Here is a 14993-nt window from a genome sequence, read left to right as displayed (position 1 = left end):
ACTCAGGAGGTATGATTGCAGCATGTGTAGACATGCCTCATTAAGCTTAGATCTAGCTAAAGCAAAGCTATCTCAAGTAACAGTAGCGGTGAAGTCAAGGCACCACAGGCTGCAGCTGCTCAAGTATGTATCTGTGGTCCTGGACAGGCTGGGGGACTAGAATTTAGCTAGGCCAAAACTAACTTGGGTATGTCTACATGTGCTGCAATCACACCTCCCAATTACAGTATAGACGTTCCCTAAAGTTCTTGAGGACTTTGCCTAAATAGAATGAGTAAGATCTCCAGGATTTGGCCCAATATCCAAACAGAATATGGCTTTGAACAGAGATGGTTAGTAAACAAAGCACAGTTTAGGCTTGTGCACACTCAAACTGTAGCCACCTCACAACAAAACCAACCAACACTGCAAAAATTAGTCCTGCCTAGTTCCAGTCCCAGCTGTAATTTTTTCCTCATTATTCCAAAAGGTTCTGACTTAAGGACTTGATCCTTCAAGGTGCTGAGCACTCTGGTCCAGAACCATCAAGGCAATTATGCATGTAAAACTGTTCACACACTTAAAATTAAAAACATACGGAAATGTTTTGCTGGATCAGGGTCAGAATGTTCAGCACTTTGCAGGGTTGATCCCCGTGACATTAAGCACTTGATCCAAGGCATCTCCACCAAGCTAGGGACAAAGTTATTTTGGCCATTGATATCAATGGGGCTAGGATTTCACCTTCTATGTCTTCCCCATGAAAAACTATTTTAGGTAACATCAAAAAAGAAACCCTGCTGATCTCACAAGCCCTGAACTCAAACATATATATACTGTACTCAAATACACTAGCATGGGTAAAAATTAAAAAGATTCAGAATTCTATATGTGAATGAATACTGGCCTTATTACCATGAATACATTCCCCCACTGCTCTGAACTATTTGCCAGCGTATATAATGGCAGTACCAGATGTCTGATGTGATGTGAAAACACATCTCAGTAATGTCTTAAACAAAAATGAAGCATAATTTTAGGCATAACTGATACCCTAGGGATATGTGCTTTTCACAGTGGTAATGTCTGCAGCAGTAATCATTCTAATTATTGTTAAATCCAAACAGTAAAGAACTGACAGCCAATATAACTACCAGTGAAAGTTTAATGAACCAGGTGTTTCTATAAGTAGGTTTTTTACAAATAATCTGTCAGATACACAGGTTGGCAGGCAATACATTGCCCATCTTTAACACAAAAGATAACGTTAATTAGAATGATATTTAATTAGGTAAGAGCATAGGATATCAGAGAGTATTAACGGTAATAGATACTTCAAATCATTATTAAGAATGGGCCAAATTCTGAGGTCCTTACTCTGTTTTTATTCAATCCTCTGTGTCAGTGGGAGTTTGTCTGAATAAACATTGAGAAACAAGCGAGAAAGCACCTCAAGATTTGACCCAATAATACTTAGCACTATTCAGAGCTCTTTATGTTCAGTGGGTCAAATCCTGAAAACAATGGGATGATGGAAGATAAGTAGTTTGGTCCATCAATTTCCTCACCCTGATAACACTCACTTTAAGGTATAAATAACTATACCGGGACAAATCAGCCCACAGCACTGTTGGATAGAGATCTGACAGATCTAGAGATTTACAATTTGTGCAGAACGCTGTAGAGAGTGGATCCAGTGGGGGGGATTATCAAATCCCTGCCCCGATGGAAAAGTAACTTGTGATGTTTTATTCCAATCGGAAAAACACATAAACATATCCACTAGTCCAGCTGAAGAGGATAAAAACATGATTTATGATAAGTTAGGTAGATTTTTCATATCCAAACCATTTGCAAGACTTTTTTTCTTTCAAGATGCAACCACAATGACACGTGAAGGGTTCTTACAATGCATCATCATCACTGCAAATGAGAATGGAGAAATATTAAAGAACTAATTGAAAGCATAATCTGCCAAAGTTGATTAGAATGCAAGCTAGGTATAACTGCATGCAGGATCAATTAATTGGAGCCAAAGTTACAGTAGTGAGAGAGACAGAGTCTGAAGTGCTACTATATTTAGATGATAACAAAGGTACAGAAGAGCCAAAAATCCCACAGAATGAAGATAAAGAGTTAAAAGCACGTAGGAAAGATGAAGAAGACAACAACGAGACAAACAACATTACAGGATTTCAATAACATTGAAGACTTCAATAGGATGACTTGCCTGAATAAGGAGAACAAGGCATGATGCTAGGAAGGATAGAGTTCTTTTTAGGTGACTGTAGGTTAGAACCTACTTCCACTGACATAAGACACAAAAACACCAGGCTGCTTCCGCACTGAGAATTCAAGCTGTTGTCCCCCAGTTGGTTTAACACCAGTGTAGCTCCATGGGGGAAAGCAATGATAGAATCACTAGTGTAGACCCAGGATAAGTGTTTTTACCTACCACCATGTCAACTTTTGGGGGCAGGGAGTTTCTATTTAACATGTGTTTGTACAGTGTCCAACACACTGATTCCTGGCTGCAGTCCCTCAGCATTACCAGCATGCAAATAGTAATAATAAAGAAGCCAGTGCTTCTGTTAGGTCTATGCTAGACCAACAATGGGAGAATTGTGAATATCAAGGCTCCTTTGAATTCAATGGGAGCTGGACTGAGCTTCTATGAGATTAGATGAGCAGATATCTAAACTACCCTGCATATGTTTTGAGTGTTTAAATCACAAGCAGTAGACCTAAATGTTACTTGAATGTGTCTTATTCAGAAATAGACGTCTATCAATGGCCTGTTAATTTCACTTCCTAAACTTTTTATATTATTCCTGTGCTATTGTTGTTTGCACTTACCATGCTGCTAGTCTCTTGTCCCAGGGCTCTGGCAGCAGCTTTACATATTCATTTCATAGCACAGTACCCACAGCAAGCTTTGTTGTCACAACTGCTCAGTCACTTGGCTAACTGCAGTTACTGGTTTGATAGATTCCAATCAGGGTTTTGATCTCGGCATAATTCTGGAATAGCACTGCTGAGTGTGACAAATGATATCTTACTAAACCCACATCCTGGGAAATTGTCAGCATTCATCTTACTTGTCCAGAGTGCAGCTTCTATTCCGTTAATCACAACATTTTGATAAGGTGATTGTAGCTAATTGGTGGTATTCTTGGAATAAACCCTAGCATTAAGTTTTGCTTGACCTTGAATTACCAACCTAGAATTTGATTTTTATTTTGAATCTAGAGTGTATTCCCTAATAGGGCTAGATAAGAAATCTTAACAGCACTTAAAATATTTGATTTGGGGCTTCTTTCCTTAAGATGCAGCTGATTATTTTACAGTTTGCTTAAAATTCACAACTGGTTGCCAGCTATTTCATTACAATTCATTATTCTAGGACTGAAATTGTGTTGTTAAGACTTTCTCAAGCTTGTAATCCATAATTCACAGCTGTTGCTTGCAGAAACGCAAATACACAGCAGCATGCCTGCAGAATGTGTACTTCATGCAGTTTACAAATGGAGGGTGTATACAAAGCGTACAGCATGCATGCTGTGGCCTTTTTATTCTGATAGGCAAGATGAACACACAGGAACTCTGATTCAGATTCAAGTACAACTGAACCCACAAAGGGTTCTGGAAATGTCACACTTCCCATTTAACATTTAAACTTCAAGACAGGTCTTGAGAATATTAATTAAGTCCTCCAGCCTCTTTCTCTGGACTTTACCCCTCATTTCAAGAGCTCCATTAGAAGCAAATTCTTAAAAACAAACAAACAAACAAACAAAAAGAGTAGATGTGCCTTGAGCTGCCAAGTTTAGATCCAGAGCCAAGCTTCCCCAGACTTCACCTCTAGAGATTTTTCTGTTTAAAAAAATAAAAGGAGTTTATTTGCACTATTGCATGATAGTGAAAATAAACTGTAGATGGGTGTAGGGGCAGAAGAGGGAAGACCACTTTCCACCAATATTTAGCAACTATACATAGCATTTACTTGTCCACAACAGATTTTCCTTCCTTTGTTTGAAGATTTTGTTGACACACAAAAGTCAGAAAGAAGGTTCATTATGGCCCCTCCATTCCACGTTTTGACAATAAAGAAATTGAAGTGACAATACATTTTTTTAGTCAATTCAAGTTGGCATATGTGAGTAGCAGTAGTACAGTACACTACATTACCATGCACAGGTTTGGTAACGATCAGTCGCTCCCGGCTGCCATGCTGTCACCAGTGTAGCACTGCAGCCAACTTGAATTAAACTCAAAATAGATGTTTAAAAAACAAACACACCTTAAGGATTAGTGTGGAGACAGGCTAAACTGTGCAGGACATAATAGCACCTAAGTGGTAACAAATAGCAGGTCTGTGTAATTTGCTAGTGGATGTTAGTCACAGAGAACAACATTTCCTAAATGACTTGAGCAATATTTGTTTACTGGCATGACAAGTAAATGATCCCTAACCTAAAATTATCTGTAAGTTCAATGATGCCAGAATGTATGTTAGTGAGTTTACCATGTTTAATAATAAAATACTTAGCAGTTCTCCAACCCAGCATGTTACAAACATTAAGTGAATCATGTTTTGTCTACTGCAAATTGATAGTAACATTTGATAATTTATTTTATTATTGTATAGGTTGTATGCTAAAGAAGTTCTTTTTGTTTTTTTTATTTCTAGATTTAATTATTAATGTTGAACTGGACAAGGTTTTTTGCACTACAGTTGGCTGCTTTTCAGAGCGTATTGTTTATTGTTACCAAGATGTGTCATCTTGAAATCTATGCTGTATTTTTTGGTGTTCAAAATGGCTGGTTTTGAGAGAATGGGGTTTCCAAAGTTCTCTGGGGCCACTGATGGGAATCACGTGCACACAGTTTGCCCTGCTCAAGGAGCACATGAGTAGATGAACCGCAAAAGGTACTACTCCATTATTACACAGGCCCTTGTGACCCACAGAGCCTGATCTATGGACACCAAAGTGGGCTGCACTGGAAAAGTTCATGATGCCAGGGTTTTCCTGCAATTCACTCCTGGTTCTCTGTAGCCTGTCTGTGCCTTTCCACTTGCCATGAACCCCTTCCCCTTTGGTACTGTACTGGTTTGTTGGCTTGTCCTGGATGTCCACCATAAGTTCATCATGGAAGCACTTCCTCTTTGACTGCTCCATGACAGTTCGGAATCCCAGGTTCCTGCTGGTGTGTGGCTAGGCTGCAAAGGGAGAAGGGCCTGAAAGCAGACATCAAGTAATACATTGTTGTCTCAGTACTTTAAAAAAGGTTCAGTGCATCCTCAGAGAAAAGTGCCCGTGGAATCTCAAGGCCAAAATATGATATTTTGCATAATTCAGCTTCATTATATTCTCAGAAGAACACTTCAGTTCCCAGGATCTCTGTCGACACAGCTGAGTTAAGCAGAGTGAAAAGAGTGCACACACAATGGTAGGTGAAATTTACATATGCAATATGTTTAAAAATTGTAGACCTTTGTAGCCTGAAGGGTGCCATGGTTTACTACGGAAGGTTTCTCAGTCCTTTCAGGCATTCTGCATTCTGGAGGACATAACAATCCTGGAGGTTATTGAATGACAAAGGGACACGCTATTCCAAGCTAGCTGTGGCAAGCCAGTCACATATGCTACAGAGGTTTTCAAGCTTATGGTGACTGAGCAGCTCATCTATGATGCAGTGGGCTGGTCTCTTACAGAGGAAGTCACAAAAAATATGCCAGGAAGACTCCACAGGGAGGCAGATTTCGGCCCATGCTTGGTCAGCTCCTCCTACCACACCAGGAGTGAGTGTGAGCATATCACGCTGAGTTCTCTGTTGCTGCCTCATGGAGCCAAAGTCCTCACAGCCTGGTCAAGGGTCTGAAACTACCTAGAGCTGAGAATCTACCCTCCAAACTAGCGAGACGAGAGCAGACAAGGATTTCCCCCTTCCTATCTTCCAGCAAATTCTCCTGGCTTACACATCTTCCTCCGTGACCCGCCCTTGCCTTCCATCTGCTCCTGATCCATCAGCTAGCTTTCTTTCTCAGTGGCTTCACGCTATCCCTGTCGGGGGCTTCCTCCAGTCCCACCACTTCCCTGCTACATGCTGCTTTCTTCTCCTCCTGCGTCCCCTCTCCTCTCAGTCTCCTGGACTCCCTGATTCCCCACAGTATCCCCCATGCAGCCAGTCTGCCTAAGCACCCCTCTACCCTCAGCTACTCATTCCCCCCAAACATACCAAGTGCTCCTCTACCTCCAGATAGTTGTGTCTGCTTAAGCATGATGGGAAACCTTATGGCATTGTTTCACACGTACAGCTTCTGAAAGTGGGGGTGTTAAGGGGGATAATTTCATAGGATGTGAGCCTCCAAACATGTTGGTCTGCAAAGGGTGCCCGCTGTGACTGATCCTGATGCCACCATCCCTCACTCAAATCACATAATTCTTCTTTAAATTTGCCTCTCTCGGCTCTTTACTCCCCAAACACATCATACTGAATCTAAAGTGACAGGATGAACAGAAAATGTAATTCTGATGCCTTAGCAGCCTTCTCCCACACGGGCTGTGGGGTTCATACTTACTAATATACTAGGTATATACACGGCTGTACATCACATGCTGCGCTACACTTTACCTTGATGACCACAACTTCTTTTCACTTTGCCATGCCCGCCCCTCATCAGACACCATCTCTGTGGGCAGCAGCAGCATACATATCCCTGCACTTCTCTGTTGGCAGTGGCAACATAGGAGGCTTGCTGGATTTTGTAAAACTTTTCTCCAGCAACTGCTTGCCCTAAGTTTTACTTGATCCTCTATTTGCATGTTATGCTATTAGGGCAAAATCAGGCCCTTAAAGTGCAATTATCCTCAGAAAATGGCATTCTTGTATTCCACATTTATTCCTCCCCAGGAGGAAGAGGTGGAGGTTTAAACCAATTTATTTAAACCAATGCAAATTTGGGTGTGGGTAAGGCCTAACTCTCAACATCACTCCCTTACTAGTTGCTGTGAGGATGGGTCTCTTGAGATCCACAATCCATCCCTGGCTGTGCCACAGACTTCCCATGTGACCTGGAGCAAGTCGCTAATACAGTACAGTAATGTTTCTCTACCTCACAAGGGTGTTGTGAGAATAAATTTATGTATGTTTGTGAGGCGCTCAGCTACTATAGTGTAAGGGACCATGGGTATCCCTAAATAGATACAAAGAAAATGAAGTTTTATTCAGTACCTAGCAGGACTGGGTTCTGAGTAATCTGAACCACACCACTTCCTTATTTTCTGAAATAGTCATTTATTGACCAAACTTTAGTTTAGCAGCATCTCTTTTGTCCTTGCTTTTGCTCCTTTTCTGTTTTTTCTAGTTATTCATATTATCTAATCTTTGCCATTTCTTTACTCCTTGCCCATCTTATAATGACAATGAAATGCTGGTCATTGTATCCACTGTTTTCCACTTGATAACAGCTTTTTCTGCCTGTCAACCAACCTCTTTTCAAGCACTCTATCAAAAGCATAACACATCCACTATATCAACAGCATAACCTCAGCTGTCAGATTCCTGATTCCAGTACCCAGATTGCCAGCAAATGTGTCACCTCTGTCTTGAAATATTTATATTGCTTTTCAGACAAGTTTCATGTTAATTTCTAGATTTTCAAAGTAAACTCCAAAACCATTCATAGCTTTGCTGTTCTCATTTGCTCCCCATATTTGTTTGGCCAGGGTTATTTTACACTCATGATGTCTTGTAAAGAAGATCAGGTTAGGATCTGGATGCGAACATAGCTCTTGAATGCAGTTCCTGATTCAGACCTTCCCTTGCTACATAAGTTTAATTCCCACTAAAGTTAATGAAAGTTAAACTCACATATGCACAAATTCAAAATGAAAATAGACCACTTAGTGATCAGAATCAATATTCAAAGGAGACTGGATGGCTCAGGTGATTAGGAATCAATATGGTATCTTTCACCTCAAGATCCCTAGTTTGACTCCATTGCAGGTTACTGTAAAGTAAATTGCCATCTCTCAACTGATTGCCAGCCAATGTAAGCACAGAAACCACTTTTGTAAATGTCAGCTTTGTTAGCAGTTTCAGAAAAAATGACAATGGAAAGACTGAAGCACCACTTTGTTGCTAAAGCATTCCTACCAGAACAGGTATAAGATACATGGACAAAACAGTGTGTGGAAGTATTTTTGCTCCCTTTCTGGTACCCGCTCAATGGATACATAAGGAACTTTTTAGATAGTTTCCATAAGAGATCAGCCCAAACCACAAAGTTTGCATCCAAATCTGTTTTTGAACTTCCCTTGATCTGATGTTTTGGTTTCAGTCCATCTTCCAATGGAGCTATTTGGGCACCAACACTAAATTCACTTTAGAGGGAAAAGAGGAACAATACTTGAAAAAATATCCAAGAATGTAATGATGAATAAATTAGAGATTTTAACAGAGGTGCAGAAAACTTTCATAACCAATTCTGAAACTCAGGTCAAGTTCACTCAAAAGCTTGCAAATACCAAAGCCTACCTGGGTTGTGGGATGATGTTAGTCAGAAATAGTTTTGGTGGATTTGCATAGTTTAAAGGTGAAATGATGTTAAAAGCCAAGAAGTTTTTGGATGAATTTTGTTCAGATCTTCATTTGACCACAACACTCAGAGTAAGATGCAAGAGGTGCACAAATCCAAGCAAAACAAAATGGGGAGAAGTGCATGCAAGTTCCTCTATGGCCAAACAACTGAGTCTCACAGAGCCTTCTAACACCAGAAAAGAGTGGTTTATTATGAAGGTGGAGGGTTCTGTTGTGCTTATTTCCCTGATCTTGTACCACGAAAGTCATTAAGAGCTGAGTCCCCCTTAGAGCATGGAGATGTGCCTTCGCAGTGATCAGATGTGTTTTGCCTGTAGTGCAGAGAGAGGAAAAATGTTTCTAAGGTGCTGGGGAAAGCTTGCCTGCAAGTAGTGGCTAAGTAGATTGTGTCCCTATGTAGTGTCTAGTCCAAATAGTGGATAAAAACCTACTACTGCAACCAGCTAATGGAAATACTCCTTCAGCTCACCTGGTAGAGCTCTGCTCTTTTGGTGCTCAAACTCACGGATTAAATCCCTGCTAATGAAGGATGGTGGAGGTTATATCTCCATTTTGGAAGAGCAGCTTTAAGTTACCGTAGCACCAGTTGCCTGGAATTGCCAGCCACAATCATAACCTCACCCACTCCCAGACCTGTTTTCGGCCAGGAAGCATTGCACTTCCCACACCTTGTTCTGAAAGAGTAGGGAGCAGCCAAAAGCCAGCTGCTTGCACACAAGAGACACCCCCTCTATCCTTTCCATCCTCACGTTGTATAGCTGCGCAAGAGCAGGGAGAATATGGTCCTGAATGATCTTTTATCTGTATGGAGCATTTTACTGACCATTACATTTGTATTTTTTCTGCACTTCTAGCTACTAATGGATTCAGAGGCTGTCTCTCAAAAGACACAACACAGAAGAGGCAGCCCAGAGGGAGGTGTTTTTCCTGCTTTACCTGGGCTGTCTATGTTCTCCACTGTAGCTCAGAATCCACATGACTTGGAGAACTACAGCTGCTTCAGAGTCTGTCTATTTAAGGTACCAATATATCCCTCATTACTGTAGTATCTGAGCATCTCACAATATGTATAACACCCTGTGAGGCAGGGCAATGCTTTTATCCCCATTTTACAGAAGGGCACCAAGGCACACAGAGACTAACTTGTCCAAAGTCCCTCAGGAAGCCTGCAGTGAAGCAAGGACTTAACGCAGACGTCCGGAGTCCTAGGCTAGTACCCTAACCACTGGACTATCTTTTCCACTCATGGACTCCTGATTCTATCTTTCAACAGAGAGTTTGTAAATATTGCTGCTTATCACATAGCTTTACAAATGACAGATTCCGTGGAGGAAACAGAAATATCCCTACATGGGTCCCCATAAAGTTTATGCTTTCACATGTACGGAAAATGAGAACTGGACCCAAAGTAACCGTCTTCCTTTTACAGAAGACACAGTCTCTATATGCAGCCTGGCAAAGAACCAGTCAATATTAATTTCTAAATTTACTACAAAATAAAAAGGTTAATAGGGTGCTTCTAAAAAACACAAAAGACTGTCAACAAATTTGTGTAGTCTGTGATATGTAGTTTAGTGATGAGTCCCTAGATGTTGGTAATTTTTGTTTTAAATAAAAAGTAAAAACCAAAGACCTCAATTGGCAGATGTTTGGGCCAGGCTTTGTATGAATGGTTCCTGGTTTCCTGAAGAATGGTTTGAAACAGCCATTGCTGGTGCTCCATACAGAATGTTTATTGTTCTTTCTACTTTCCCATTCTGTCAGTTGCTATACATGGCAATTTTCTCACATCAACTTTTATGTACACCTTCCCAAAGCATCTGTTCCATTTGTACCTTTTTAACTCTTCAGCATCTTTAATGTTTGTATCAGTTGTATTTAATAACTAAACAGCTCACCACTAAAACTGCCCAAAGACTCCAGTCCTCACCAAGACCAGTAGATGAAAATAAAATGTGGAGTAAAGACTAGACTAAACAGTTCTGAGCTATTACAAGCCATAAAAAAGTTAGCAAAATTTTCCAGAAGTGCAAACACCTCATTCTCTGAACTCTCACATTGCCAAAGAAGGTGTAAAACTTTTTTTCTTGGAAAGTGCATCAAAAGTAGCCAAATGGATCTGTATGTAACTTTCACCAAAAAATGACTTTACAATTACGATTATGCATAAAAAATTATCTTCAAAGGTCTTTTTCTGTTAGAAAGTTAGAGGCAAATCGAAATAGAGGTTTAGAATTAAATCCCATCTCAGCCTTTATTTCACTCCTTCATGGCTACCACAAACCTAAAACAGGATTGACTGTATTTTTATTTTTAAATTGCACTTCATATGTGATCCTTTAAATTAATGGGGGGAAAAGAGTGACCTTTGGCTGAACGGATAGTTTATGCATGAACTAAACAGCAGGTTCCCGTTTCACTTTCCCACATTCTCATTCTCTTCACTCTCCCACATCCAAATATAATTTGTAAAGCCTTTGGAGCCTTTCATCTCACATGTTACCCACTGGGTCCCACAAAACCAGTACCAAACTCAAGATTCACATGTATTCTCCTCTGCCAGCAGGTGAGCATAATCCTTGTTTTATAAGCATAATGAACAATTCTCTTGTATTTCAAAATTATTTCCAGAATTCCCAGGCAAAAATCGCCATAAAGGTATAGTTCAGGATGTAAATAACTGTAAGTTAAACTAAAGCGGCATCAGAACACCACTAATGAAAAGCATGGAAATTTGAAGTTATAATCAAAGAAAGAAACCAATGTGAACGAAGATCAGAAAATTCATAGTTAAGGTTCCAAAAGCAAAGTAATTCGAACCCATTATCCCTGCCCATCATGCAACATAAAATAACCAAGTACCTAATTCATGCCATAATTTTTCAAATATATGGACTCTTCCAATCAATAGATTATTGTACAAGGCAGATGAGACTGATTAGGGGCTTTGATTCATTGTGGAATAGACACTATAATAGGTATTATAAACCAAACTGTTTATGAAGGTGTGGGAGGTTTTCTGGCTCTGAGTGGGTAAATCAAGTGTTTGTTAACTTATATCTATAACATTCTGATGTTTTAATTTAATAGATATTTACTCATTACAACATTAACCCTGTCTTTACAAAAATTTGGACTAAGAATTCCTGACTCACATTTTTAGAAAGTATTTTAAAATATTTATCCATGGAAAGCTTGCTGTAAATGTTTGCATTTCTTTCTGAGAGTTTGCAAAGAATATTCACAAGAAGATTCATGTAGTAACTGTGACTTGTGTAATTTATCCCATTTTGCTCATTGCATCACTGTTGAATAGGCCAGAGTATTTTTCAATCTTCATTCCATATTTTCAAATTATTTTTTTAAATGTCCATGATGTAAACTGTATCAAATAATGATAGGCCAAATCATTAGGCCAATCACTGTGAGTGGAAGGAGGAATACTAATAGAAGAAAATGATGTATATGCTTAAGAGGGAGGAGAAGGGTTGCAACTGGTAGCAGCAAGAGCTGGTTGAAAAGTGGTAAATGGTTGAAAAGTGGAAATATTTTTTAATTTTTATTTGCTCAAAAAGTTTCAGATTTTTTTCCGTGAAAACCTGGTGGATTTTTTTTTTCATTTGTTGAAACCCAAAACTGTTTCAGTTTCCTGAATTGGCTTTCCCCTGCCTCTCCCTTCCTTTCCCCCTTCATCCCTTTGCTGCAAAATGGTAGGGGCAGAAGACAAAACAAAACTCTGAAAACATTTTGGTTTTCATTTGTTGTCAAAAAAAATCAGGAGATTTATGTTGTAAAAAGGAATTTTTTTCACAAAAATGTTTGTTTTAGAAAAAAGGATCATTATTCATCAGAAAAACATTTAAAAAATTGTTGATTACCTTTAGTAGCAGCTCAGAAGGGACACAGGTTGTGGCGTGGACTCTGAGGAGAACAACAGATACACCATGATCTCAGTGGAGCATTTGCCTATCCGTGCACAGTGCTAGAGCCCCACATCCCTAGGCAGTTCAGATCAGAACATTCTCATTCATTCTGAGCTATAGTGTCTGAGCTGCCGTAGCTCCTCTGCACTTTACTACCTACCTATCTAGAAGCAGAATCCATGGATGCCCGCAAATGGTGTCTATCTGCGTGTTTGTACAGCCCCTAACAGGATGGGACCCAATCCTATTGGCGCTTGTAGGCACTGCTGCAATGCAAATGTATGAAAATAAATAATAACAAACCAAGTACATTTTACCTACAGGAGATTCTTTGGCTTGGAGGGAAAGTACTATATCATGTAGAATTCTCTGTACTTATTTACCAGACTCACTTAACCTATTTACTGTGCTTTTCTCCCCTCTGTGCCGTGCAACGGAAGGGTTTCATTTGGCCTAATATGTCTCAGAACAAAATGTTTTTGGCAACTAAGTAGCTACATCACACTTGAGACATGAAAACAGTTTCTGCGGTTCATGTTATAAAAAGAGCCTTAAGCTTAAAGAACTTTGGGCCAGATTGTGACACCCTTATTCGCTATAAGTATAGTACCTTATTCTTCAGGGGGTTTCACTAAAAAAATCAGGAGTAAGGCACTCTTCAAGCTCAAAATATCACAATCTAGCCCAGGGGTGGGCAAACTTTTTGGCCTGAGGGCCACATCAGAGAATAGAAATTGTATGGCGAGCCATGAATGCTCACAAAATTGGGGTTGGGGTGCGGGAGGGGGTGAGGGCTCTGGTTGGGGGTGTGGGCTCTGGGGTGGGGCTGGGGATGAGAGGTTTGGGGTGCAGGAGGGTGCTCCGTGCTGGGATCGAAGGGTTTGGAGAGGGGGATCAGGGCTGGGGAAGGGGTGCAGGATCCGAGCGGCACTTACCTCAAGCGGCTCCCAGAAGCCATGGCAAGTCCCTTTTCCGGCTCCTACGCGTTGAGCGGCCCCCGACCCTCAGAACGGGGCAATGCCGCAGCTTCCGGGAGTCGTGTGGTGCAGCCCCTGACCCGGCGTCCCAGCTGGAGAGGGGCTGAGCTGCGTGGTGCAACCCCCGACCCGGAGCCCCAGCTGGAGCACCAGAGCAGGGCCGAGCTGCATGGTGCGGCCTCTGACCCGGCGTCCCAGCTAGAGTGGGGCTGAGCCACGTGGTGCGGCCCCTGACCCAGCGTCCCAGCTAGAGTGCTGGTGTGGCCCCTGACCCAGTGCCCCAGTGGGAGCTCACGGGCCGCCTTAAAATGGCTCGTGGGCCAGATGTGGCCCACGGGCCATAGTTTGCCAACCCCTGATCTAGCCCTTTATGATTCGGGTTACAGTGTTATCCTTTCACTTTCAGGAACTTATGTGTCCATGGTTACAAGGGCATACATAAATCATGAAAATATTGGAAAATTAAGCAATCTAACCCAATGGGATTGTTTCATATCCAAAATAATAATAATAATTTACCCCATGGTTATGGCAACGCAGAAAATCATGGCCTGTGCTATGGTGATAGATGTGTGCTGAACCTGGAGTTGCCATAAGGGAGCCATCCTTGGCAAACCTAACTTGTTTCCCTATTATTTCTAAATGCCTTTAATTTACGAGGGGCCTTGGGAGAGAGCCTCATTCCTTGTTGGGAACTGAAACTGCTGTCAGGTGAGAGTCGCCTGCTCTGATCCTTTGTGCAATTAGCAGGCTTAACTACTGACCTCCTGCCCTCTCTTGCTTCCCATTAGCCACCCAGGCAGCTCTCCCACAACCGCCCAGCCTAAAATTCCCCAGAGTTTAAAAGTCCTGGACATTTTAAAAACAGGTGGGAGGTCTGGGTCCCCGAGCCAGCCTCCCCTTGAAGCAGGCTTTGCAAGTGGCTAAGTGGCCCAGGGAAGGTGTGGGAGAGAAGAGTCTGTGGCTCGGCCCCTCCGCTGGGCTTTCCTGAAAGTCCAAGGCTTTGACTGGGGGTTGGTAAATCCAGGCTGCCTCAGTCACGCACAAACTCCGCTAGCGGGGCCCCACTGACCGCTCTCACTCACAGGCACCTCCTCAGCCCGAGGGTGGCCGGACCGCCAGCTATCAGGGGGACCACGCCCTATTAGGGGCTTGGTCCTGTACCCCACTATTCATCCCAACCGGATTCTCTCTGGTGACCCTACTCAGCTCCCACCCCGGCCAGCCCTGCGCAAGGGGACGTCAGCCGCGGGGAGACACCCCCTGTCCCCTCAGCTCAGTGGGCGCGGGAAGCAGGGGGCAGCAGTGGGCCGGCGGGGAGGGGTTTGCCGCCGCCGCTCCCGGTCGGGAGGAGGAGGGCGGGCGGCGTGTGCAGGAATTCAGGCGGGGGCTGGGCCAGGCGCGGATGTGCCGCTCGCTCGGGGAGAGCGGAGCTGGGCACCAGCGGGAAGCCGCCTTGCGCTGCCCGGGCTCCGCGGGGAGCAGACCATTGGCTGAGCGGTAAGGGACC

At 42.3% G+C, this 14993-nt stretch overlaps 1 protein-coding gene across 2 annotated transcripts in view; it reads left to right on the top strand.

Annotated features, from left to right (window-relative positions):
- The first annotated feature begins 14840 nt into the window (after positions 1-14840).
- Positions 14841-14993, top strand: part of SPATS2L (spermatogenesis associated serine rich 2 like) — a 134960-nt gene continuing 134807 nt past the window's right edge. For both annotated transcript variants that reach the window (XM_054044824.1, XM_054044826.1), the window contains exon 1: positions 14841-14983. The gene's annotated coding sequence lies outside the window, so the exon portion shown is untranslated. The remainder of the gene's footprint in view (positions 14984-14993) is intronic.

Source organism: Malaclemys terrapin, chromosome 11 (assembly GCF_027887155.1).
Source record: "Malaclemys terrapin pileata isolate rMalTer1 chromosome 11, rMalTer1.hap1, whole genome shotgun sequence".
Taxonomy (NCBI): Eukaryota; Metazoa; Chordata; order Testudines; family Emydidae; genus Malaclemys; species Malaclemys terrapin.
Note: the sequence above shows the minus strand (reverse complement) of the source record. Positions and strands in the feature narration are given on the sequence as shown.